This window comes from Myotis yumanensis, unplaced genomic scaffold, assembly GCF_028538775.1.
Source record: "Myotis yumanensis isolate MYYU_CA2020_CCGP unplaced genomic scaffold, mMyoYum1.0.hap1 SCAF_18, whole genome shotgun sequence".
Lineage (NCBI taxonomy): Eukaryota > Metazoa > Chordata > Mammalia > Chiroptera > Vespertilionidae > Myotis > Myotis yumanensis.
In genome coordinates, this window is record NW_027223769.1 from 23,488,725 (window position 1) to 23,514,188 (window position 25,464).

General features: G+C 50.2%; 1 protein-coding gene across 7 annotated transcripts in view; it reads left to right on the plus strand.

Moving 5' to 3' along the window:
- Positions 1–3,104: 3,104 nt before the first annotated feature.
- Positions 3,105–25,464, plus strand: part of IL34 (interleukin 34) — a 67,467-nt gene continuing 45,107 nt past the window's right edge. For 3 of the 7 annotated variants that reach the window (XM_070398575.1, XM_070398568.1, XM_070398576.1), the window contains exon 1: positions 3,105–3,284. The gene's annotated coding sequence lies outside the window, so the exon portion shown is untranslated. Of the gene's footprint in view, positions 3,285–3,497; positions 3,579–9,531; positions 9,681–13,735; positions 13,760–25,464 lie in introns of those variants that run through there. The other 4 variants (XM_070398570.1, XM_070398569.1, XM_070398571.1 and 1 more) reach the window with 3 other exon arrangements.

Sequence of the window (25,464 nt, forward strand, 5' to 3'; positions counted from 1 at the left end):
CTCAGATAAAACAGGCACAATCTTGGGACTTCCAGGGAAAATCAGAAGGTCCTAAATCAAAATAAAGTGGAGGGTAGGTAGCCAAAGGTTTTAGGTCAGGAGATTGCAGGAATCCATTCAGGGGTTTTAAACCCCAGCTGGGCATTAGGGTCATCTGAATTGGTCAAATTCCTGCATTCTGCCCCAGATTATTCAATCTGCTGGTCGTCTGTGTTATTTCACAATCTGCTGATAATGGTCAGATCTGGAAATCACTAGGTATGGTAGGGATTGAGGGAACATTGCTTCTGATTCAAAATGAAGCCCCCGAAAATCCAGTTTTGAATTTCCAGTTTGAGGACAAAAGGCTGGAACTAGCTAAAGGCCCCTGTCCCTCACCCCACCCCCAGCCACACCCAAGTTCAGCAGCTCTCTTAGTACCCAGTCAGGTTGGGTTGAAATCCTAGGGGCAAACCCATCTCAGTTCCCCACTACTAATTCTTCCTTCTAGAACCTGATCAAAACATTTTTAAAAAGATATATATTTTTTTATTGATTTCAGAAAGAAAGGGAGAGAGAGAGAGGGGTTGAAACATCAATAATGAGAGAGAATCATTGATCGGCTGCTTCCTGCACACCCCCTACTGGGGATGAGCCTGCAACCTGGACATATGCCTTTGACCAGAATTGAACCTGGGACCCTTCAGTCCGCAGGCTAACTATCCACTGAGCCAAACCAGTTAGGGCAAAACATTTTTATTTTTCATTTTGAAAGTATGTTTATTAAAGTTGGGGACAATGAAGCAAAGGAAGGGCTTAGGATAGAAGAAGCAACAGGAGAGCCGAGACGGTTGTCTGCTTGGCTCCCTGGAAATGCTCTGGGAAAGTGAGCCAAGCGGGGCTGCTGTCAGCTCACTGAACCTGGTCATGGAATTTTCAATGCACAAGCCCACCCAGCAGAGCGTGCTGTGCTCCCTTCTTTGATTGCAAACAAGATCTCGGGGAATGAGAGTTGCCTTTGACTAGGTCACTTGGGCCAAGCTCACAAGTTAATTTGGGCCCCGGATAAGTGTGGTGTATACGCTAGTGACAATAATCAAGAAAAGTATTAACATTTACTACGGTTTATTAGAGCCTAATGCTGTTAACAGGCATGCAGGGGAATCTCTTGCCTTTAAGAAGCTGATGCTGCACCTGGAGAAAGGCCAAGCAGAAACAAGATCCTGTCTGCCAAATGTCAAGTAGGAGTGAAGGCCAGGGAAAGAGCACTGGATAGAGTCAGATGACCTGGGTTCACCAATCTCTAAGCAAGGACTCAGTTTCCTGTCTGTAAAATGGGAAGAATAAGACATGGTCCAAGGTCATGGTAACAGGAAGCGTGGCCACTGAACGTGGGTGCAGAAGCCTGGGGAGACGTGGAGCCACCTCCATCTTGAACTGCAGTCCTAGATGCAGTGCTTTAAAAGAAATGGGCATCATTTCAAGCCAAGAGGCCCCAGAGAAGGCGCAGGGGAGTTTGTTGAGGCTTCTTTGAGGCCCAGTGAGATCCTATGACTGTTCCCCCATCAACTTTCCCCCCTCGTGCCCTCCCACGGGCTGCCCGGACTGGTGTGAAGCAACTTGGCAGAGCTCTGCAGCAAGGCCTTGCAGAGGGTGTGGCCAGTATAGCCACTGCCTTGGGGACGGGGGGGGGGGGGGGGGGGGGGGGGGGGGGGTGAGCGGGGGGGGAATTAGCCCAGTGCATTCCTGTGTGGGCATTATCGTCCTGCCGGAAGTTCAGGTCCAAACCAGGAACCCAGCTTAGTCAATCCAATTGAGAAACCATTTCTTGAACAACTACTTGTGCCAGGCATTGGCATTCAGAGTAAAATATGCTAATGTCCTCTAATTCAGCATTTCCCGGACTAGGTGCTGTGGAATCCTAGATGTTAATCAGGGGCCCTTAAAGGGCTCTGCTCACACTCAGGGAAACACTGCAAACTGTCTTGTCGGATAGTTTGATGCTTTGAACACAGCCCTTCCCCTGCTCCCCCACATGCAATGTCCACTAATGGGGGAGCTAAAGGATCCCTTCGGGGTATGGCCCTTCCATAATTCCAAATACAACTCCTTTTTCACAAAAACTGATTTTTAGAGAGAGGGGAAGGGAGAGGGAGAGAGAGACATCGGTATGAGCCTGCACCCTTTAGGTGCACATTCCCAGGCATGTGCCCTGGCAGGGAATTGAACCAGCAACCTTTGGGTGCACAGGACAATACCCAACCAACCAAGCCATACCAGCCAGGGCCAAATATAGTCTTGAGGAAGTCAGAGAGCTTGCTATGGAAATTAGGAGAGGATGGAGCTGCCTCTTCGGTGCCCACAGAATTCTCCTGGGCAGAGCCATTCTCAGCCCTCGCTCTGACCCAGGCAAAGTGAGTGTGCCCTTGTCCTGGTAGGTGTCCTGAGCAAAGGGCCGGTCTTCTGCCAGACCACATGCTACACCAGAAAAGGCTCTGAGTCATGTGGGCTGTGTGATCTTGGGTTCGATATGTGATCTCTCTGGGCTCATGTCTCCGTATAGACTGGGTCATTGATTGGTTCTCAACACTGATATTTATCAAAGGTCTTTTCTCTGTCTAATATTCATTCCCCTATATCAGGGATGGGGAACCTTTTTTCTGCCAAGGGCCATTTGGATATTTATAACATCATTCGAGGGCCATACAAAATGATCAAGTTTAAAATTAGCCTGCTATATTTGGGCAAACTTTTCATGAACTGACCCCCAATGCCTGGGCAGGGCCAGGCCAAATGATTTCGTGGGCCTTATAGAGCCCACAGGCCCGCCGTTCCCCACCCCTGCCTTCCATGCACTCCGGTTACTACCACATCACCCAGTTTTATTAAGTTTTGCAAGAAGATTTTTTTGGTCAAAGTGATTGTGTTCTGGAGAGGAGCTGGGGTGGCCCCTTAAAACGACCCAAATGGGGACTCCCACCATTTATCTTAACAGATGCCTTCGGTCAGAATAGGTCCCAATCGATTCTGTGGGGTTGTGGCCCCCTCCTACTCCACATTCTAAGGCAGGCTGGGGACACGTGGTCTGCCCCACCCTTGTTGGCTTCAGTTTCTGAATCGTGTTGTACTGGCCTCCTTTCTGGCCCTTCCCATCAGCCGGGAAGCCTGGATCTTGGGCTGGGGGAAGCCATAGCTGCTCCCACCTGGCTCCCACTGCCCCTGGCCGTTAGGCACCTGCTCTGGGCCCTGGATCCTTTAAAACCGACAGCAAAATGCTAGAAGATTGCATCCCGGTGTGTGAACAGGTAAGAAGGCAGTCGATTTTCTCTCACATGGTTTTCTTTGCCAGATTTCTCCACCCTGATTTAGCTGCTTCCTTCACCGATTGCAGCAAGAGGGATCTGAGCTAGACTTGAAAGACAGTCCCAGCCAAGAAACTCTGAGCTATGTGTTGTAGAGAAATGGGTGTGGCTTTTCTGCTCCGGGTTTCTTCATTTTTGAACCTTTGCTTTCTTCAGCCTTGCAGGGGAAAACAAAACCCAAAAAATAGATCCGAATCACCATAAAGCAAGTTACTTCTCTCCATGTTCCCTTCTGAGGTTAGTAAATTGACAAACCCACATTCTTAAAAGATTGTCATGGGTTACTGGGTGCTGCTTCTTTGCATATTGCTTTAGATTTTTAGACCTTAATGTATTATGTGCCTGAATATTTACCATGTGCAAGAATTACCTCATCAAAAACGAATTGATTTTAAATTCTTTAAAGGAAAGGGAAAACATAAAATGCCATAGTCTTTCTCATTCAAATGCTATTCCGAAACTAAACTGTTCTGCTTTTACAGTTTTCATTAATTTAATTATTTTTTAAATAAAACTGATGCAGTCACTAAACCATTTATAATCTAATACACTTTTTAAAAAAAGATTTTAAATTGATTTTTAAAGAGAGAGGTAGGGAGAGGGAAAGAGAGAATCATCGATGTTAGAGAGAAACATTGATTGGCTGTCTATTGCACGCCCCCCACCAGGGATCGAGACTGCACCCTTTTGGTGCATGGGACGATGCCCAGCCAACTGAGCCATAGCTTGGCTGCATTTATTTTATTTTTATTTATTTTTTATTTTTTCTCTTTTTTAAATTTCTTTTTTATTGATTAAGTTATTACATACGTGTCCTTATCCCCACATTACCCCGCCCCCCATTCATGCCCTCACCCCCCCCTGTTGTCTGTGTCCATTGGTTAGGCCTATATGTTTGCATATAAGCCCTTGGGTTGATCTCTCCTCCTTACCCCCACCCTCCCCTACCTTCCCTCTGAGGTTTGATGGTCTGATCGATGCTTCTCTGTCTCTGGATCTGTTTTTGTTTATCAGTTTATGTTGTTCATTATAGTCCACAAATGAGGGAGATCATGCATTTTAAGTGAACATAATAAACCAATGAACCGTGTCATTGTTAAGTTCCATGTGGTATCTGCCACCTTAACAATCCTCTGTCACTCGGTTGTAAAGTTGGATTCTTCTAGGTGTTCTGTAATTAATAATTCCACTTCTATGGCCATCCCTTCGAAAATAACTTTCTTTAGTCTTTTAGATCCCCCCCCCCCCCCACCCCCCTTGTGTTTTATTTCCCATCCAGAATGAATACTGGTGCAAAGGGCAAGAACATTTTTGTAGCTCAGCTCATGTTACCCATGGGGTCAGCTCACTCAAAGGAACTATGAGACTTGTTTCCTAATTTCCAGGACTGTGACGGCATGAGGGGGTGGGTAGGGATTGTTTTCTCTGGGGAGATTAGGAAGGAGGATGAAGCCACCTAACAGTGGTTCAGACGACCTTTGAAGGCAGCTGTTCGACCTTGACCTCTTGCCTAATAAGTTCAATTAGTTCACATGTAGACTACAGATTTGAAAACTTCTTGGGGGTACAAGGACAGCAGAGAGAGTGTACAGCACTTACGAAACACCCCCAGAAGGCTCTTTCAGGCCTGGGGCTTTCCCTGGATCATTCTAGAACAGGGGTGGGCAAACTTTTTGACTCGAGGGCCACAATGGGTTCTTAAACTGGACCGGAGGGCCAGAACAAAAGCATGGATGGAGTGTTTGTGTGAACTAATAAATTCAAAGTAAACATCATTACATAAAAGGGTACAGTCTTTTTTTTTTTTTAGTTTTATTCATTTCAAATGGGCCGGATCCGGCCGCGGGCTGTAGTTTGCCCACGGCTGTTCTAGAAGCTAGGCAGAATGGAGAAGACCTTCTCGAGGGCATGTTGACCTCTCTCTCATCCAGCCACCTGTTAAGGGTTGTTTGACTATGTGTGCTAAGCCCCTCTCTGTGCTTAGGCTGCAAGGCGAGGCATCGGGGGATAACAGGTCAGGTTGGTCTCTTTCCTAAGGTCCCCCAGACTCGCGGCCTCTTACTGCCATCAGATCTGGATGCCACTCTTTCTACCTCTCAGCCATCTTCCTCAAGGCACAGGTTTGAGGGGTGGACAGAGTGGAGAATTCCCCTGAAGCCTGTGGGCACACGTTGTTCCCCACTCACAGATTACTGGGAGGCCAGGGTAGCAGGAGCCGGGCTGGCCAGGCTGGGTTCCAGTCCTGGTTGCACCAGTTCCCAGCAGTGGGCAGTCATGGGACCGCTCATCATCAGTTCCTTATCTGTAACATGGAAATGGTAACACCTGCGCCGTAGAATCGCGTGAGATAACATAGGTCCGGCTGCTGGCACTCAGGGACCCATTGGGGAAGGTCAAGGCCATGCTCTAGAGCAGTGGTTCTCAACCTTCCTAATGCCGCGACCCTTTAATACAGTTCCTCATGTTGTGGTGACCCCCAACCATAAAATTATTTTTGTTGCTACTTCATAACTGTAATTTTGCTACTGTTATGAATCGTAATGTAAATATCCGATATGCAGGATGTATTTTCACGGTTACAAATTGAACATAATGAAAGCATAGTGATTAATCACAAAAACAATATGTAATTATATATGTGTTTTCCGATGGTCTTAGGCAACCCCTGTGAAAGGGTCGTTCGACCCCCAAAGGGCTCTCGACCCACAAGTTGAGAACCGTTGCTCTAGAGCCTTTGGGTGAATTAGCCATAAAAAGTGGGCAGAAAACTCCTGTGTTTATTTTCTCGATCAACATGTATCAGCCTGCGTGGCTATGGTGCTGGAAACTAGGAAGAGGCCCATAAGAAAGGCTCCCTGCTCTTGACAGGGCACACGGCCCATCTCGTGGGAGCAGAGCAGGCTGCGACAGGCTGCCGGTCACTCTGGGACAGCGCCCTGCTTACCAAGGAGCAACAGGCTATGAGGCAGCGAGGAGCAGGAAGCAGGCATAGCAAGTGAGACAGCTGAGCGGCCTCTGGGGAAGGGAGTTTGGAAAGTTCAGGAGAGCTGCAGGGCTGGGCAAAGAGCCTGGGAGACAAAAGAGAAGAATCAGTGGAGACCACTTTTTACAGAACCTTGAGAATTTGGACTGTATCTCAAAGATGTGGGGATTTAGGCAGGTTTGAGGATGCCTGTTCTGGGACAGGGGAGGGTGGTGGAGGCCTGGAAGACCCCCAGCCTTCCACCTCATCTCAGGGGCTTTGATGATACCCCAAATAAATAAATGCAGGAAGTAGGATTCTCAGGAGAGGCTTGGTGAGGGAGCCAGGCCTGGGAGTTGGGGCCTGGGGTTCTGTGGTTCTGGTCCCAGCAACTCCACCACCAGAGTAGGTGGGCCTCCTCCCTCAGGTGAGGGTTCAGGGCAGTTAGGCTTCTGACAACTCTCTCCTGGGAGTCCAGATGTTTCTGGAGACTGTGGCACCCCTCCACTCCCCACCCCTCCACCCGCCCAGGCAATAGACCTGTGATGGCGAACCTATGACACGCGTGTCAGAGGTGACACGCGAACTCTTTTTTTTTGGTTGATTTTTCTTTGTTAAATGGCATTTAAATATATAAAATAAATATCAAAAATATAAGTCTTTGTTTTACTACGGTTGCAAAGATCAAGAAATTTCTATATGTGACACAGCACCAGAGTTAAGTTAGGGTTTTTCAAAATGCTGACAGGCCGAGCTCAAAAGGTACGCCATCACTGCTATAGACATTTCTCCAGTGACGGTGGCCATCCGTGACGCAGCCTCGGAAGGAAGAGTCATTTCTGAAATAGACAGTCTGGCCCTTTGACCTCAAGAGACTCCATGGAGTTCTGAGAACCGTGGCCTGCGGGCCTGTGACAATCCCTGGGGGTTTCTGGGCTCCAGCTATCCTGAGTGCGTGAGGGCCATGTCCCATACTTGGGGAGTGGTGTCCCCGGGAAGCAGGGCTACTGTCAGCCTGGGAACCTACCTCCTGAGCTTTCCGGGGCCACTGGAGAGGCCTGTCTGTGCATCCCAGCCAGGAAGGGCTCAGTACCCAGCCAGGGCTGCCTCCCCATCGCAGGGGATCAGGAGGTAGGTAAGTGGGGATGGGTGGGTCTGCAGTTAGCAACGTTGCAGTCAAGGTGAAGAGTTTGAAAGACAAAGAGACCTTGGTTTTGCTTGGCAGCTCTTAGGAAGGGTCGGACCCTGCTCCAAAGCTTTCTGGGTGCCCGCTGCTGTCATAGCGGGAGGACGTTCACTTCCTGGCCCAGATTCTCCCACCAGGTCCCAGCCCCCACTCCGCCTTTATCACCTGCCTGTCTCCCCAATCCTCTTTCCCTGGAACCACACCTTTCCTTCCCTCTTTCCCAAGAGCCAGAACTTCCTGGCTTCCTTGTCTTTCTACTTTCTCAGATCATTAAGTTCTCTCCGTAAGCATTTTTTTAAAATCTACCATAATCATAGATGTTAAGCACATTTACATTGCTATGACACAGATCTCCAGAACTTTTTCGTCTTGCAAAACTGAAACTCTGTCCCCATTGGACAATGACCCCCTACTTTCTACCCCTCCTACCTACTGGCAACCACCATCCCACTATGTTTCTATGAATTTGACTACTCAGGAATCTCAAACAAATGGAATCATATAGTATTTGTCTTTCTGTGTCTGGCTTGTTCATTTAGCATAAGGTCCTCAAAATTTATCCATGTTGTGAAATTTTATTCCTTTTTAAGGCTAAATAATACAGGTGTGGGCAAAAGCAGGCTTACAGTTGTGAATACATGAAACACGGAGTTTATTCTTGTATTACATACTTTTTCATACGAACCACTATAAACCTACTTTTGCCCCCCCCTGTATTTCATTGTGTATACACACCACATCTTGTTAGTCTACTTATCAGTTGATGGGCTCTTGGGTTGTTTCCATGTTTTAGCTATTGTGAACAATGCTACTATGAACATGGTGTTCAAATATCTCTTTAAGACCATGCTTTCACCATAGCCTGTTTGGCTCAGTGGATAGAGCACTGGTCTCCAGACCAAAGGGTCCTGGGTTCAATTCCATTTAAGGGCATGTATCTCGGTTGCAGGCTCCTCTCCAGCCCAGGCCCTGGTTGGGGCTCGTGCAGGAGGCAACTAATTGATGTGTTTCTCTCACATCGATGTTTCTCTCTGCCTTTCCCTCTCTCTTCCACTCTTTCTAAAAATCAATGGAAAAATATCCTCAAGTGAGGATTTAAAAAATGACCATGCTTTCAATTGGGGGTGGCATTGATTGGTATACCCAGAAATGGCATTGATGGATCATATGGGAATTCTGTTTTAAGCTTTTTAAGGAGCCTCCATACTGTTTTTCATAGTAGTTGCAACATTTTGCAATCCTACCAACAGTTTACAAGGGCTCTAGTTTCTCCACATCCTTGCCAACACTTGTTATTTTCTGTTTTTGATAGTGGCCATCTTAATGGATGTGAAGTGACATCTCATTGTTATTTTGATTTGCATTTCTCTGATGATTAGTGTTGTTGGGCATCTTCTTCATATATCTTTTGGCCATTTGTTTGTCACCACTGGAGGAATGTCTATTGACACAGGGCAAACATCTGTGACCATGGCTTTGTTGACCTGAAGGAATTATGGTGACTGTGTTTACTTGTTGTTCTAAGAACGAATATATTCAACCAACCATGTTACTCCCTGGAGTCACCAGGAGGCTGGACCCTTGGTCCCAAGGCTCTGCCAGCCCTCCAGCGGTGAGGGGCAGGTGCGGGGCAGGTGAGGGGCAGGTGTGGGGCAGCTGCGGGGCAGGTGTGGCAGGTGGAGGACACGCCTGGGAGTGGAAGGAGGCAGTGGCGGCCACTCTCTGTGCCAGGCTCACAGTTAATGTCCACAGCTCCCTGCAAGGTTTGACTTGGTCTCCCCACTTGACAGACGAAGAAACTGAGGCCCAGGGAGACTTAGCTTGCCCGGCAGGAGGGGCCGCCCGGGCTCTGCCTCCGGGGCTCCTGGAGGGGTCACTTCGCGTGCGTGCGGGGCCTGGCCCTTCCCGGCCCCACCGCGCGCAGCAGGCGCTCCGGGCGCCCGGCCCGGCCCCACCGGATTCGAGAAAGTGCGCGCCGCCCCCGCGGCCCCTGGCCCCGCTCCCGCCCCCGCCCCCGCGGTCCCTGTTCCCCGCGCTCACCGAGGCGCCGCCGGCCCCGCTGGCGGCTGTGGAGCGAGCCCGCGTCCCGCGCCCGCGTCCCGGACCCGCTCCCCGCTCCCCGCTCCAGCCCGGCTGCCCGAGCGGGAGGCAGCCCGCGGAGGCTCCGGCCCACAGCTCTGCCGGCCGCAGGGTAAGGCCTTTGCCGACACCGTCGTCTCAGGGTCGCCCGAGTCCCAGAGGTCCAGGGGCTGGGGTTCTTCTTGCTCCCCGGGCAGGGGAGGGGTCCCCATGGGGTCCCGGCCTCCCCCCGCGGGAGCTCAGAGAAGGTGGCGGCGCCAGGTGGGTCCCTGCCCGGCGGGACAGCAGGGATGTGCGGGGAGGGGCTGGTGAGAGCAGGGTCGGCTGCAGACAGCCCCGGACACGGCCACGCTCGCACAGGCTCCCACCTGCTGCCCGAGGGAGCGACCGAGCGACCGAGCGACCGTGGGCCAGTCACAGCCTTGGGCCAGCCCCAGGCCGCCCATCCCACTTTCCCCCCCGCGGTGAGGTCCGGTAAAAGGAGGCGCTCCCCAGATAGCCTCACCTCGGGAAGGTGGCTACGGTAGGGAGACGAACGCCAAACAAACAGGTGCGGGGCCGGCGGAGAAATCTGGGCCTTATGCATGGTCGGCGGGATTGCGCAGTGGTGCAGACACTGTAGAAAACAGGTCGGCCGTTCTGAAAAGATTAAACAGCAGAACTACCGTATGGGTTAGCAATCCCACTTCCGATTATGTACCCCATAGAACTGGATGTTCACCGCAGCATTATTGGCAATAGCCTAAAGGTAGAAGCCACTCACACGTCCATTGGCAGATGAATGGAGAAACAGAACGTGGTGTATGCATGCGATGGAATATTATTCAGCCTTAAAAAGTACACCGATGAACCTGGAGGGCATTATGCTGAGTGCAATAAGCCAGACACAGAAAGACAAATACTGTATGATTCTACTTTTTAAAAATTGATTGATTTTTAGAGAGAGGGGGGAAAGAGAGAGAGAGAGAGAAATATCGACTTGTTCCACATACTTATGCATTCATTGGTTGCTTCTTGTATGTTCTCTGACCAGAGATCGAACCCGAAACCTTGGTGTTATCGGGAGGACGCTCTAACTAACTGAGCTACCCGGCCAGGGCTCTGTGTGATTCCACTTACATAAGATACCTAGAGCTGTTATATTTATAGAAACTGAAAGTAGAATGGAAGTTTGGGAGTGGGGGGAGGAATGGGGGAATTATTACTAATCTACTAATCGGTTTAGAGTTTCAGTTTTGCAAAATGAAGAGTTCTGGAGATGGATGTTGGTGATGGTTGCACAACAATTCACTGCATACTTAGAAATGGTTAAGATTTTATATTATGTGTATTTCACCACAATTTTAAAAAAGTTGGGCAAAGAAATGGTACATGCCTCACAGGGGTGTTGTGAGGGTCGAGTGACACCATTTTTAGTGCAAGACTTTCGGCCTCATCCACGCGGGATGTGGAGAGGGTGTGTGTGTCCCTGGGGGGCGGGCAGGGAGGGGGGCAGCTGTGCTTTTCTGCATGAGATGCTCAGGGTGGGATTCCGGGGAGCCGTCCTGGAGCCCTGCTCAAGGGTTCCTGGCGTTTGTGGGGTGGGTGGATTCCAGACATTGGAAAGTCCCTGGCAGAAAAGTCACTTCCAGGAAGGGGCAGTTTGCAGGGAGGAGATTTTGGCTCTGCCTAGAGAACTTGTGATCAGAGCTGCTTGAATGTGGAGCCAGCTGCCTCATGGGGGTGATGAGCTCCCTGTTAGTGGAGGCATGCAAGGAGAGGCGGGGCAAGCTGCAGAGAGACTCCTAGACTCTGCACCTCTCCGATCCAGTCCAGGCAAAGTTATGTGGCACAGGCCTGTGTAACGGTGGGACCCACGTCAGAGCGAGGGGGTAGGTAGGTGGGAAGGCTTGCTGCCAGCTCTGCCCTAAGTGACAGTGATGATAGATGTGCCTTTTCCTCCGGGCAGGCTCTGTGCTACCTGCTGAACAGGCTTGATCTCCAGTCCTCATCACAACCCTGTGTGGCGGTTGCTACTCTCATCCCCAACTTTACAGCTGGGAACCCGCGCCCGGGGGTTAAGTCACCTGTCCAAGGCTAGCCAGTAGGTGGTAGAGCTGGGATTTGCACCCAGACCATTTGGCTCCAGCCCTCTAGGCAGGGTGGAAATCTCCAAAACCTGCCTCCCCAAGCTGGTCACTCCCGGCCACCCTGCCCCGGCCATCCTCTGACACCCTCACAGGTACCGATAGAGCTGTGGCCCCCTCCCCTGCCGGGGGAGTCAGCACTGCCACCTCTTTCTGGCTGGCACCTCTGTGAGCCGAGCCCTGACTGCTGGGGTCTCCAGGGTTCAAGGATAACTGTGATTAAAACACTGGCTATGATTGGGAGCCAGGCTTCCTGTCATTCAACACCCTCCAGGTCTTTTCGTTAAATGGGACCCTCTCTAGCCGCCCTCTTCCTGCGCTCAACGTCTTCCCCAAAGCTGTTGAGTTCGTTTTGCTTTTTTTTTTAACGGTGTGTTTTCCAACCCAGCCCCCTGGGTGTCAACACCTCGGCCACGTGATTCACTTTGTCCAAGTCTATAGTCAAGTGCTCGAAAGGCAACCAACGCTCTCCTTAATGGTGGCAACACGGTGGCCTCGGATCTGAGCAGGGTCACAGGGGAAGCCCTGGCAGGGACAGCCATTTGCCCAGGATGACACAGTTAGTGGGTTGGCATTTACACCTTAGGAAGGCACCCTCTGTGCCAGGCAGTGCTCAGCCCGGGTTCATACAGAGCCCAGGGGGTGAAGGACTGTGTTATTCCCATACTGCAGAGGAGGGGACTGAGGCTCGAGGCTCAGGAGGTTATGTATTCAGAGGCCTGGATAGTTCCTTCTCCCCGCTGCTGCCCTTGAGGCTCCGTGTTGCTGTTCTGATAGCAGTAATGTTGCTGCCACTCACTGCTTGGTGGAATAGTCTACATTTCCGCTTTCTCTCCCACTGCTGCCTGGTACCCTCACTGCCACCCCGGAAGTCGGTGTGGTCGTGCTATTTTTATGAACGAAGAAGGTGATTAGGGGCTCCCCGGGCTCCCACAGTGGAAGGGTCCTACCAGGGCAGGGTGGTGGCTCCTCACTCTGCACTGAGTCACAGGCTACGTAGTCAGTCGTCTTGCTTGCCCCCTTGGAGGGGCTGTCCCAGGCCCAGGAAGCTCCGTGTACATAGGCTAGCAGAGCAGCTGGCCCGGCAGAGGCTGGGCTGGGGCCAGGTGCTTTCCAATGTCTTCCTGCGGCTGGGAAACCTTTGGGTGTCGTCTCTGCAGAAGGTGCCTCCTGGTCCTGCCTGCCCGGTTCACCTCCCAGGCAGAAGGCCAGGCTCTCCCTGTCTGCAGAAGTCATGTCAGCAACATGAGTTTTGACTGTCATGCTGCAGTGACAGAGTTCTGGAACAACCCACAGGAGGAAGCTGGGGCTGGTTCAGGATTTGGGACGGACCTTCTAGGCTGTCTGTCTGCAAAGCCCATGACATTGGCTGAATCCCTTTTATTTTATACCTTGTAAGCTTTCTTTAAAAAAAAAAATTAATGGATTGTTTTAAAAGGACAATTTAGATTTATGGAAAATTTGAGAAGAAAGTATGGAGAGTTCCATGTAGCCACCCCACTGTGGATGCATAGTATCCCTTGTTATAAACATTTTAATGTTTTTATTGATTTCAGAGAGAGGAAGGGAGAGAGAGAGAGAGAGACATTAATGATGAGCGAGAATCATCAATCGGCTGCCTCCTACACACCCCCACCAGGGATCGAGCCCGAAACCCGGGCATGTGCCCTGACCGGGAATCACACCAGGGACCTCTTGGGCCGACACTCAACCACCAAGCCACACCGGCCGGGCTCCCTTATTATTTGCATGTATTCTTAGTGTGTTACAACAATTGGTGAATTGATATTAATACACTATTAACTAAAACTCATAGTTTAGGTTAGGATGGAGCCTTGGTGTTGTGCATTCTGGGGGTTTTGACTGATATATGACAGTGTGACTCCTGTGGTCTCCGCCGTTACAGTTGGACAGAGTGTGACTGCCCCACCCATCATCCGTGCGCCACTGCTCCACCCTCTCTTCCCACAGCCCCCGGCCACCACTGATCTCGATACCGTCTGTGCGGCTTCGCCTTTTCTAAAATGCCATCTAGTTGGAAGCATGCAGCACAGAGCCTTTCCAGGTTGGTTTCTCTCACTTAGAATATGCATTTATGGTTCATTCAGGTCTTTTCGTGGCTTGATAGCACATTTCTTTTTAAGTGCTGAATAAGGTCTCATTATATGGATGTACTATAGTTTTTTGTTCCATTCACTTATTGAGAGGCGTCTTGGTTGCTTACACTCTTGGGTGATTGTGAATGAAGCTGCTCTAGAGATATGTGTGCATGTTTATATTTACTCAGTTGGGTAAATATCAGTTGGGATTGTATGGTAATACTATGTTGAGCTTGTAAGAAGCTGCCAAACTATCTCCCAAAGATTGTATTTTTTTGCGTTCCCACCAGCAAATCAGTGGGATTCTGCAATCTTATTAGCATTTAGTGATGTCAGTCCTTTTGGATTTTAGCCAAAACAGTAATAGGTGTGTAGTGCACATTGTTGTTTTACTGTGCAATTCCTTAATGACAAAAGATGTGGAGCCTCTTTTCATGTGCTTATTTGTCAATCACTTATCTTTTTGGCAAGATGTCTGTTCAGATATCTTGCTCGTTTTTTAATTGGGTTGTTTGTTTTCTTATTGCTGAGTTTGGAGAGTTTTAAAACATATATTTTAGATCCAAGTTCTTTATCAGATACATCTTTTGTAAATATTTTCTCTTCATTTTCTTAGCTGTCTTTTGCAGAGCAGAAGTTTTGAATTTTAATAAGGTCTAACAGTGTTCTTTTTTTTTTCATGGACTGTGCTTTTGTTGTATCTAAAGACGCATCATCAAACCCAAGGCCATCTAAACTTTCTCCTATGTTATATTCTAAAATTTTATTATTTGCCTTTGATATTTATGTCTAAGATCCATTTTGAATTAATTATTGTAAAAGATATAGTAAGTGTCCAGATTCCTTTTTTGTTGTTAATCCCCAGTTGAGGATATTTTTCCCCATTGATTTTAAGAGAGATTGGAAAGGTGGTGGGGGGTGGGAGGGAGAGAGAGAGAGAGAGAGAGAGAGAGACATGAGAGAGACACATTGATTGGTTGCCTTCTACATGCACCCTGACTGGGGCCAGGGATGCAACCCAGACACGTGCTCTTGACCAGAAATTGAACCCATGACCCTTCTGTGCACTGGATGACACTCTAATTAGCCACAGCAGCAGGGCTCTTTTTTTTTTTTTTTTTTTTTTTTGCATGTCAATGTCCACTTTGTTCCAGCCCCATTTGCCAATACTATTCTGTCTTGATTCCTGTAGGTTTACAGGAAATCTTGAAGTCAGGTAGTGTCAGTCCTCTTACTTGATTTTTCTTCAGAATTGTGTTGGCTATTTTAGGTCTTTCCATATAAACTTTAGAATCAGTTTGTAGATACTTATAAAATAGCTTTCTGGGATTCTGATTGAGATGGCATTGAATCTATAGCTCAAGCTGAGGAGGGCAAACATCTAAATAATATTGAGTCTTCCTATCCATGAACATGGACTACTTCTCCACTTAGCAGCAGAAAAACGGCACCAGGTGTTAGACCGATGGAGTCAGAAGGGATCTGGGTTCAACAGTCTTGGTACTTGAGTTCTGGCTAAGAAAAAATTCAGAGCCAAGATTCAAACTAAAAGAGAAAGTTTAGAAAGTCACAGAGGTAGAAGAAGTGAGCCATAGAAGAAGTGGGCTCGAGAGATATCTTAATACAATCAGCAATAAAAAAAATCTATTTAAATAGAAATGGGCTCAGGAAACACTTGACAGAGGCAAAAGAAGGGCCCGTGGAGCTTGGGGGAAAGAGAGAGTCCAGGAAAGCGCTTCTGGAGGAAGGGGTGGGGAGAGGCGTGGGCGTGCTACAGTGAGAGCCATACCAGGTCCTCCATCCCTCCGGCTTGTATCTGAGGTGTCAGGAGAGGATCTCAATAGAATATTCATCATCTTTCCCGTGTGTCGCCCAGGGCTGGTGTGTGGCTCAGGGTGGTGGTCCCCACCGATGGCTCAGTGCCAGGGAAGGGGGTTATTAGTCATTGCAGCTGGTCCTGATGTCGGCCATGGCATTATTCCACCTGGTTTTGCTGCTTTTCTGAGCCTGGAGCTGAAACACAGCTGAGGCCTAGATGTGGTCCTGCCTTAAGGGAGTAGTTTTGCCCATTGCTAGGCACCCAGGACTCTCCCCCCGGGGGCCCTCTGCCCCTGGCCCGTCATTCCTGCTCTGACTGCCTCCTACATCCCTTGATTTCTTTCATCAGAGTTTTATAGTTTTTCTCATGGAGCTCTTCTACATATTTTGCTAGATGTATACCAAAGCATTTCATTTTTTTGTGCTAATGTAAATGGTTTATGTTTTTAATTTCAAATAGTTATTATATATGCACAGTAAAAAAATAAACATCAAGAAATACAGATTGGTTTACAGTAAAGAGTAGCTTCCTCTCCATATCTCCTTCCTTAGGCCTCTATTTTCATCTATCCGAACACCATCACTGGTACTGGGCTCTTATGGGTCTTTCTAGAGATTATATGTACACACTCAAGCTCATATTCATAGTTACCATTCATCCAACAAACATCATGAGCATTTACCATGGGCCAGGCACAGAAGAGGGGGCAGGAAAACAAAGGGAAGTCTTGCTGTCGTGGAGCTCACATTCGCTGCAGTTGCCATCACCGGCTACACCCTCAGACGTTTCAGAAACGCTGCCCGGAGGTATTCTCCTTATGGGAGAGTGGGGGCCCAAGGAGGACTCTCTGCAGCCAGTTGAGTTTTCCAGGAGCTCAAAGCTGGTCCTGGCGAGGGCCAGGGGAAGGGCTGATGCCGCTCAAGGCTAGAGGAAGCAGGTTCTGGAAGGGCGGAGAGGAGGAGGAGGGGAGGAGGCAGCGTGAGGAGGCTGCCAGGCCAGTCTGGGGCCAGATTCTTATCAGAATAAGGACTTGGAAGTTCTCTTGTTTGCAGGTGGCTGCATTTTAATTTCTTGGTTTTGTTTCCTCTCTAGTTTCTTAGACGCATTCTTCTGGGGACAAGTCTAACCTTGTTCGGCTGACCTCAGGAGAAAAGGGATCTGTCCTTACAGAGACCAGCACTGTCAGGAGAGTGGCCAGGGCACCCCAGAGGCACAGAAGGGCCATGGTCGGGACAGGCTGTGATGAGCAGCCAGGGGAAGGCAGTGAGCTGCTGGGAACCAGGTGTCTGAGTGGCAGACCTGTGCCAAGTCGGCTTCTTGCCTGGGTTTCCCTCCCAAGGTTGGAGTTGGCTCTCCTAGATATGGCACTGGGCTCTCTGGCACCCAGTTTCTTTCTCTCTTTCTCTCTCTCTTTCTCTCTTTTTCCCTCTCTCTCTTTCTTTCTCTCTCTCTCTCTCTCTCTCTCTCTCTCTCTCTCTTCTCTCTCTCTCTCTCTCCCCTCACCCAAGGATATTTTTCAATCCTCACTTAGGGAGACTGAGAGAGAGAGAGGGAAAGACAGAGAGAAACATTGATGTGAGACAAACACATCGTGGTTGCCTCCTGCATGGGCCCTGACCAGGGCACAGGCCGGGGAGGCGCCTGCAACCAAGGTACATGCCCTCGACTGGAATCGAACCTAGGATCCTTTGGTCCGCAGGCCGAAGCTCTATCCGCTGAGCCAAACCGGCTAGGGCTCTGGCACTGCATCTACACCTTTGTCTCAGACACCAGAGCCAGTGGATGCCCTGCAGCCACCTGTGTGCTGCCCTCCATCCATCCCCAGCCATGTGGGTGTCCAGTTGCAATGAGGGTGGAGCTGTTACTGTCTCTGTGTGTCATGCATGTGGTACGATACCACTGACCAGGCCCAGGGCCAATAACTGTGAAATTCACTCCCACTTTACAGATGAGAAAACTGGGGCTCTGAAGCCATAGCATTTTATTGCCTCTGCAGGGTCCCAGCACCCAGGAAGAGGCAAACCCAGCTGCGGTGAAGAGCAGTGGCTCCTTCCTACGCCCAGCAGCCCTGAGCTGCAGCCAGAGTGGCCTGCCCTGGCTGGCTCGGGCCCGGGGCCGAGCGTGCAGCCTCTGGGTTCTGACCCTGACGTTGCTGGGTGCTCAGGTCACCCCCTCCTGCTCCACATTCTTGTGGGCTCCCTGCCCTCGGCAGGCCTCCCTGGCCTTATAGTCAGGCTGTGCCAGCCGCCCAGGCTGCTGGGTCCGGGAATGTGCTCTTTTCCTTTTGCCTTCAGACCGTCCTCTGGCCTAGGGTTATCAGCAAGGGCTTTGGCTCAGACATACTTGGATGCAACACTTGCCCTCCCACTGGCCAGCTGTGTGCCTTGGGCAAGTCGCTGAGCTTTCTGAATCTCGGTTTCCTCATCTTTAAAACGGGTGCGAGGATTCCTCACGGCTGTTGGTGTTTGTGTGCGGGGTGCAAGGATTAAATGATACAGAGGAACTAACATTAGCTATTATTATTACTCTCCTCCTCATCGTCCCCTACTCCGCTTAGCCCAGCTGAGGAAGTCCCAGCTCTGCCTCGGGGCCACTGCCAAGGTCATCGACCCGGGTTTTATGAGCCCAAACATCCCTGAAGCAGAGGCAGCGCCCGCTCCGTGGCCATGCCCCGCCACACTGGGCGCTCCGGCTGTTTCCCCCTCTTTCTATGAGTTTCCACTGAGCAGCTCCTGTGTGTCCACTGGGGCTGTGCCCGGTGAACGCTGAGCGCTAGTTCCATTGGTCCAAATTATGCAGGAGCCCATGAAAAGTTATGGCTAAAAAACAATACAAGGAAAAAGAAAGGTAAGGGGTATTTCTTTTTAGCAAGATAGAAGATTTGATAGTTTCGAGGGAAAACTCTATAAAACAGGTAGAAACTTAGGGTACAAAACCATCAGCACACTTTTTTTTTTTTCATTAATCCTCACCAGAGGATCTTTTTCCCATTGCTTTTCAGAGAGAATGGGGGGCCGGGGGTGGGGGGAGAGAGAAACATTGATGTGAGAGAGACACATCGGCTGGTTGCCTCCTTCATGCACCCAAACCAAGGGGGCGGGGAGCAAACCTAAAACCCAGGTACGTGCCCTTGACTGGGAATCGAACCCGTGACCATTCGGCGCACGGGCCGGTGCTCTAACCACTGAGCACACTGGCCAGGGCATCAGTGCACTTTTTCTGCAGAGCTGAGCTGCATGGAAATAAGGACAGCTTCTGAGCAGGAGATGTAAAGGAAGCCTGCCTGGGGAGGGAGCCAGGCTGCTTGGCCGGCCTTGAGGGCTCTTCCCTGGTCTGGATAACCCAGGGGCTTGGGTTTGAATAGCCACGGGGATAAGGGACAACGTTTTGAGCCTCCTTGAAGCAGAGAGGGAGCATTGAGACCCCCCACATACACTTGGGACCCTGGAGGGTTTAACCCGCCAGTGAAAGTGAGGCTGGGAAAAGATTCACCGCCCCCAGCAAAGGCAGAGGGGAAAGCTTGTCTACGCTGGCCTGGGTCTGGCTGGGGAAAAGGAAGGCCTCTTTGGGGGAATTCGTAACCACACACCTGCCTTCTTTTGGGTTTGGGATCAAGTCTCCGGGCCAGGAAATGAGCATAAAAGCTCCTCCTGCCCTGGCCCGTGGGCTCGGTTGGTTGGAAAGTCATCCTGAAAGGTTGAAGGCTTGATTCCCGGTCAGGGCACATACCCAGATTGTGGGTTGGATGTTTCTCTCCCTCTCTCTCTCCCTCGCCCTTCCTCCCTCTCTGAAGTCAATAAAACATCCTTGGGTGAGGATTAAAAATAGTAAAAAAAAAAAAAAAAATGGTTGAGATGGAAATGTTATGTATATTTTACCACAATTTTTAAACAATGCTACTGCTGACTAGTAACTCCTTGGGACACCTGGTAGAAGCAAAAGTAACACCTCTTTGGAGGGACACACCTTCAGTCCAGCCTGGTCACGCGGCCCCAGGATGCCTGTCCAACTTGAGCAACCCGAGTCACAGAATGCACAGGAGCCCTGGCCGCGCAGCTCAGGTGTTAGAGCGTCATCCCCACGCACCACGGTTGCAGGTTCGACCTTTAGCCACGGCACATACAAGATTCAATCAATGAATGCATACATAAGGGGAACAACAAACCTCTCTCTCTCTCTCTCTCTCTCTCTCCCCCCCCCCCCTTCCTCTATCTGTAAAATCAATAAACGAACAAACAAAAAACCCACAAGAATGCACCAGGAAACCAGCCACTGTGAGGGAGTCAGCAGTAAGGACAAAAAGAGAAACAAGAGGAGAGATGTCCCCGGATGTTTACTGTAGATTATTCATAATGTCACACGAAACAAAAACAAATAAAACCCCCCCCCCCCAACCCCCCCCCCCCCCCCATGCCTGGAAACAGTAAAATCCCGCAGCCAGGAGACATTATGCAGCGGTTAAAAGACTTGGAAGGGTTTCCCTGGGGGATTTTAGTTTTGCGTGAGAAAGAGAAGAAATGGATGTGGGTGCTAATAAGAGCCCCGTTTTTGCAAAGCAACCCCAAAGAGCAGAACTTGACCCCGAGCCCGACACTTGCATACATGCATTCTGTCAGTGTACGACTATGAAAAAGGTAGCAAAGGCTGCACATCGGGGGTTTTGTATAGGGCTGCAGGCGAGGGGAGGGAGAAGGGAGAAGGAAGAGGAGAGGTGAAATAACTAGAGATTTCAGAGCAACAGGATTGGACTGAAAATGTCTGCCTCTGCGTGCCTTCCACGATGCCTGTATGGGGAGGCAGTGTGTGTGTGTGTGTGTGTGTGTATGTGTGCGTGTATGTGTGTGTATGTGCATGTGTGTGCGTGCATGTGTGTATGTGTGCATGTGTGCATGTGTGTGTATGCGTGTGTGTATGTGTATGTATGTGTATGTGTGTGTGTGTGTGTGTGTGTGTGTGTGTGTATGTGTGTGTGTACCGTATAAAAAATTAGAATACTGACCCACAGTTATGCTCACTGTGATGGGGACGGGGGGAGGGGAAGCAAGTCATCAGATCCGGTGATTCGGTTTTATTCAGACAAACAAGCAAACGTCAGCTCCATGTGCATATGCCCTCACGTGCTAGTGTGGGCAAGGAGACAGGTGTGGAGGGACAGGTGTGGGCATCATAACATCGTAAAGGAGAGGGTGGAGGGGAAGGAGGTGGAGAGGGAGACATCAGCTTCTGGGGTCTTTATAAGAGGAGAGACACAGAGACAGATATCTTGGTATTAGACTCTTTCACTCAGGACAACAAACTTGCATTGATGTAGAAGATGAAAAATAACAAATAAAGGCAGAAACGAGTGACCCGATGAGAACCTCTCGTGCACTGCTTCTGAGAATGTAAAGTGTCTGAGTTCCTCGGAAGGCCCTTTTACAATAGCTTTCAAAAGTATAAATGTACTCATCCCCCCCCCCCCCCCCCCCCCCCCAGTAATTCTGCTTTTACACATGGACTTCCCCGGGGGCATGAAGCTGTCTGTACAAAGATAGTCATTGCAACATTATTTGTAGAAGTTAAAGATTGGGAACATAAATGTTTATCAGTGGTAGACAGATTAAATTAATTATGGTCCATACACAGTGGAATTCTTAGCAGCTGCTGAAAATAGAAAAGAAAAAAAAAGAGACTGAGTCAGAGTCTTCCAGATAGATTGAGAAGAGCGAAATGCAGAGCAGTGTCTGTTAGCTCCCTAGGACGGCCGCGGGGGGCTTAACACAGCAGACATTTCACAGAGAAGAAAATGATCAACAAAACAGAAAGCAACCAACTGAATGGGAGAAGGCATAAGCAAACCACATATCCAATAGGGGATTAGTAGCCACAACATATAATGAGCTCATGCAACTCAATATCAAAGAAATAATCCGACTCTAGCCAATTTGGCTCAGTGGATAGAGCGTCGACCTGTGGACTGAAGGTTCGATTCTGGTCTAGGGCACATACCTTGGTTGCAGTCTCCACCCTGGCCCTGGTTGGGGTGCATATAGGAGGCAACCAATCCATGTGTCTCTCTCTGGCTCTCCCTCTCCCTCCCTCTCCAAAAATTAATGCAAAAGTATCCTCAGGTGAGGATTAACAAAACAAAACAAAACAAAAAACAATCCGATTGAAAATGATCAGAGGCCGGCCAGTGTGGCTCAGTGGTTGAACATCGACCTATGAGCCAAGAGGTCACTAATTTGATTCCAAGTCAGGGCACATGTCCGGGTTGTGAGCTCAATCCCCAGTAGGGGGCATGCAGGAGGCAGCCGGTAGATGGATGTTTCTCTCTCATCAGTGTTTCTCTGTATCCTTCTCCCTTCCTCTCTTTCTAAAATCAATAAAAACATATTTTTAAAAAAAATTGGTCAGAGGACCTGCATCGACATTTCTCCAAAGAGGACCTACAAATGGCCAATAGACATATGAAAAGACACTGAACGTCACTCATCATCAGGGAAAGGCAAATCAAAATTACCATGAGATTCCACCTCACACCTATCAGAGTGGTTATTGTCAAAAAGACGATAAACGATAAACAAGCGTTGGTGAGGATGCGGAGAAAGGGGAGCCCTCCTGCCTGGCTGGCGGGTGTGTTCATTGGTGCAGCCACTATGTAAAACAGCATGGAGGGTCCTCAAGAAATTAAACGCAGAACTACCATTTGACCCGGCAATTCCACTTCTGGGCTTTAATCTGAAGAAAACAAAAATAGTCATTTGAAAACCTATGTTGGTTGTAGCGTTATTTACAATAGCCAAGATATGGTAGCAACCTAGGTTTTCATGGACAAACAAGTGGAGAAGAATTTGAGCCTTAAAAGAGAATGAAATCTTGCTATTTGTGACAACATGGATGGACCTGGAGGGTATTATGCTGAGTGAAATTAATCAGACAGAGAATGTATGATTTCACTTGTATGTGGGATTAAAAACAACAACAAACCAATACAGAGAACAAACTGATGGTTGCCAGAGCGGAAGGTGGCAGGGGGAAGAGCAAAAAAGATAAAGGGGATAGAGAGGTACAAACTTATAAACTAAATAAATCACAGGATGTAATAATGTACAGCACAGGGAATATAGTCAATAATATCGTAATAACTTTGCATGTAACGGACGGTCACTAGACTTGTGGTTACTGGGCATCATAAGGTACCAGGCATATAGGAATCGCGTCACTGTGTTGTACACCTGAAGCTGATATGAGGCTGGATGGCCACTATGCTTTATGCTCCTCAGCATTTTATCTTGACTTAAATTGGAGATTTTAATTAACGTCCTAAAATATAATGTTAAATTACACCCTACAATTACGTGGGCAAAATGGAGGCTAGACAATATTCATCTTCCAAAATGAAAGTCTAAAATATAAAACAGAAACTAACAACAACAAGAACCCCCTCTCCCCACCCCCCCACCCCCGTTTGGGAGACTGGAGGTCTGAAATCAAGGGCTCCCTCTGCTGTGAAGGCTCCAGGTGAGGATCCTTCCTGGCTGCTTCCTAGATTCAGGCGCCCCCTGAACCTCCTTGGCTTGTCGCTGTCTCACTCTATTCTGTCCCTGTCGCCGCCGGCTCTTCCTCTGTGTGTGTCTCACCATCTGTTGGATTTAAGGCCCGTGCCAGCCCAGCACGACCTCATCTTCTTCATTACATGCAGAGGACCCTTTTTCCAAAGGTTACTGAGGTTCCAGGTGGACAGGAATGGGGGGCCCACTCTTCAGCCCACTATCAGTGGCGAACTACCATGGGCTTGAAAAATAACAGATAGAGCCAGAGCCCTTGGCTGGGTGGCTCACTTGGCTGGAGCGTCGTCCTGTCCACCAAAAGGTAGCGGGTTTGATCCCAGTGGGACGGGGCGTATAGGGAAAGCAACACATTGATGCTTCTCTCCCTCTCTCTCTAAAAATCAATGAAAAACATATCCCCTGCTGAGGATTAAAAAAAAAGAAAAGAAAGATAGAGCAAGAGGTGCTCGTCTATGCGTCTATGCTGGGCACTGGGAAGTGGTAGGAGGAGGCGGGACGTGCAGCTGTGAGGTGGAAGAAAGCTGAGCCGGCCAGGAGTGGGATCCCAGCGGGAAGGGGGGAGGAGGATTCCGGCTGGAGTGCCCTCCTCAGGCCTTTGGGCTTAAGGCTCTGCTGTGGGACAGCTGGGGGCGGGGTGAGGAGGAGGGAGGCTGGGCTGGTGGGACCTGAGCCTCCCCGTTGAGGAGAAATGGGCCGCACTGCCAGCCTGTGGCCGCAAACTCTGGTAACAAATATTTCTGGAGATTCTGAGATCTCCTTGGCCAGCTCGGCTCCCCTCACGAGGGACATTGAGCTGTTTCTCCGCATTTGTTAGGAGGCGGTGCAGGCCCCTCCCGTCCCCTCGCCCCCGCCCCCCATCAGCTGCTTAGGCGGGGCTCCCCGCTTTCCATGTTTGTGTGCTACGTTGAACAGAATTGAACTCTGAGGTGGAGGCTCCATGCCCTGTGTAAGACGGAGGTGCTCTTGTACAGGTGGCATGGGCCGGAGGGGGTGAGCGTGGCTGGTGAGGAGGCCGGGCACCTCGCCCTGACTCCAGACTTTCCCTTCCCAAGTGGCTCAGGGACTGGGGCTGCGTCTCACTCCCCCTCCGCTGCGATGCTGATGCCTGAGAGCAGAACATTCACCCCAGCCCCCACCCGCCTCCCTGCATTAATCAGCTAACACAGCGTTAGCATTCTCCTCATGCTGGGCACCGAGCGAGGAATTCAGTGGGGCCTGCGGTCCAGCAGGGAGAGAAATGCGAGCCTCCTGATGAATGATTGTTTCATGACAGCGAGGAGCACAGGCCCCGTGGCTCTTGGAAGGTAACAGACAAAACCAGAACCACAGCCGAGCGCCGGGGCCCTGGGAAGAGCAGGGCTGGAACCCAAAGTCAACAAGTGCGAGGCCAGACCTTCCCAGGAAGACAGGCTGTGTGTGACCAAGACGCTCCCCCGCGTGGGGACCTCTGCAGACACCCCCACTCCCCCTCCTCCGCTCCCCACCCCCCCGCCCAGCACCCAGCTGGAGGAAGTTTCTCAAGCCCATTTCTCAGGGGGGTGAAGTGAGGCTTAGGGAAAGAAAGGCACAGACTGGCTCTCTAGGTCCCGAGTGAGTAAGGAGAAGCCACGGCCCGGTTTCCCAGCAGCCTGCGTGGGCCGTCCCGCCTCTGTGAGCCAAGGCATTAGACACAACGCGCTCTGTTCCCCGAGAATTCCATGTCCCCATGTTCTCCACCAGGGACATTCCTGAATTGGTAAGAAAGGGACTGGGCCAGCCCAAGGCCTGGCATCTGATCAGCTGTGCAAGTCCGGAGTCAGGGGCAGTCAGGGGAAGTCTGAGACTTTAGGGAGCTCCCAGATGGAACAGATGCTCAGGACACTGCAATCAGGTCAAAGGAAGAGGGTACCAGGGACGGGGGGGGGGGGGGGGGGGGGGGGGGGGGGGGGTGCGCGGGGCACAGAGGGACAGCCCCCTTGGAGAGGGGCAGCTGGAGCAAGCAGGGGGCTGGCAGCCTTCTGTGGGCCCAGGGCAGCTTGGGAGAGTCTGGGGGGTGTAGGGCAGGGAATGTGTGGGAAAGGGGAGGTAAGGAGAGGGAGCATTAGGTGGGTAGGTAAATGGGGAAAGGCACTCTGCTCAGGAACTTCAAGTGCAAGGGGATTGAGACTAGTCAGCCATCGTGGGGTGTGGGCTGCGGGGGCGGGACCTGACCCTCTGGCGATCCCTGGACACGGATGGGGAGGGCCTGGCCCTGGGGGAGGGGAGGCTGTGTGTCCGGTGGGGGGGCTGTTCTAACCTCTGCGGACCCACATCCCTTAGG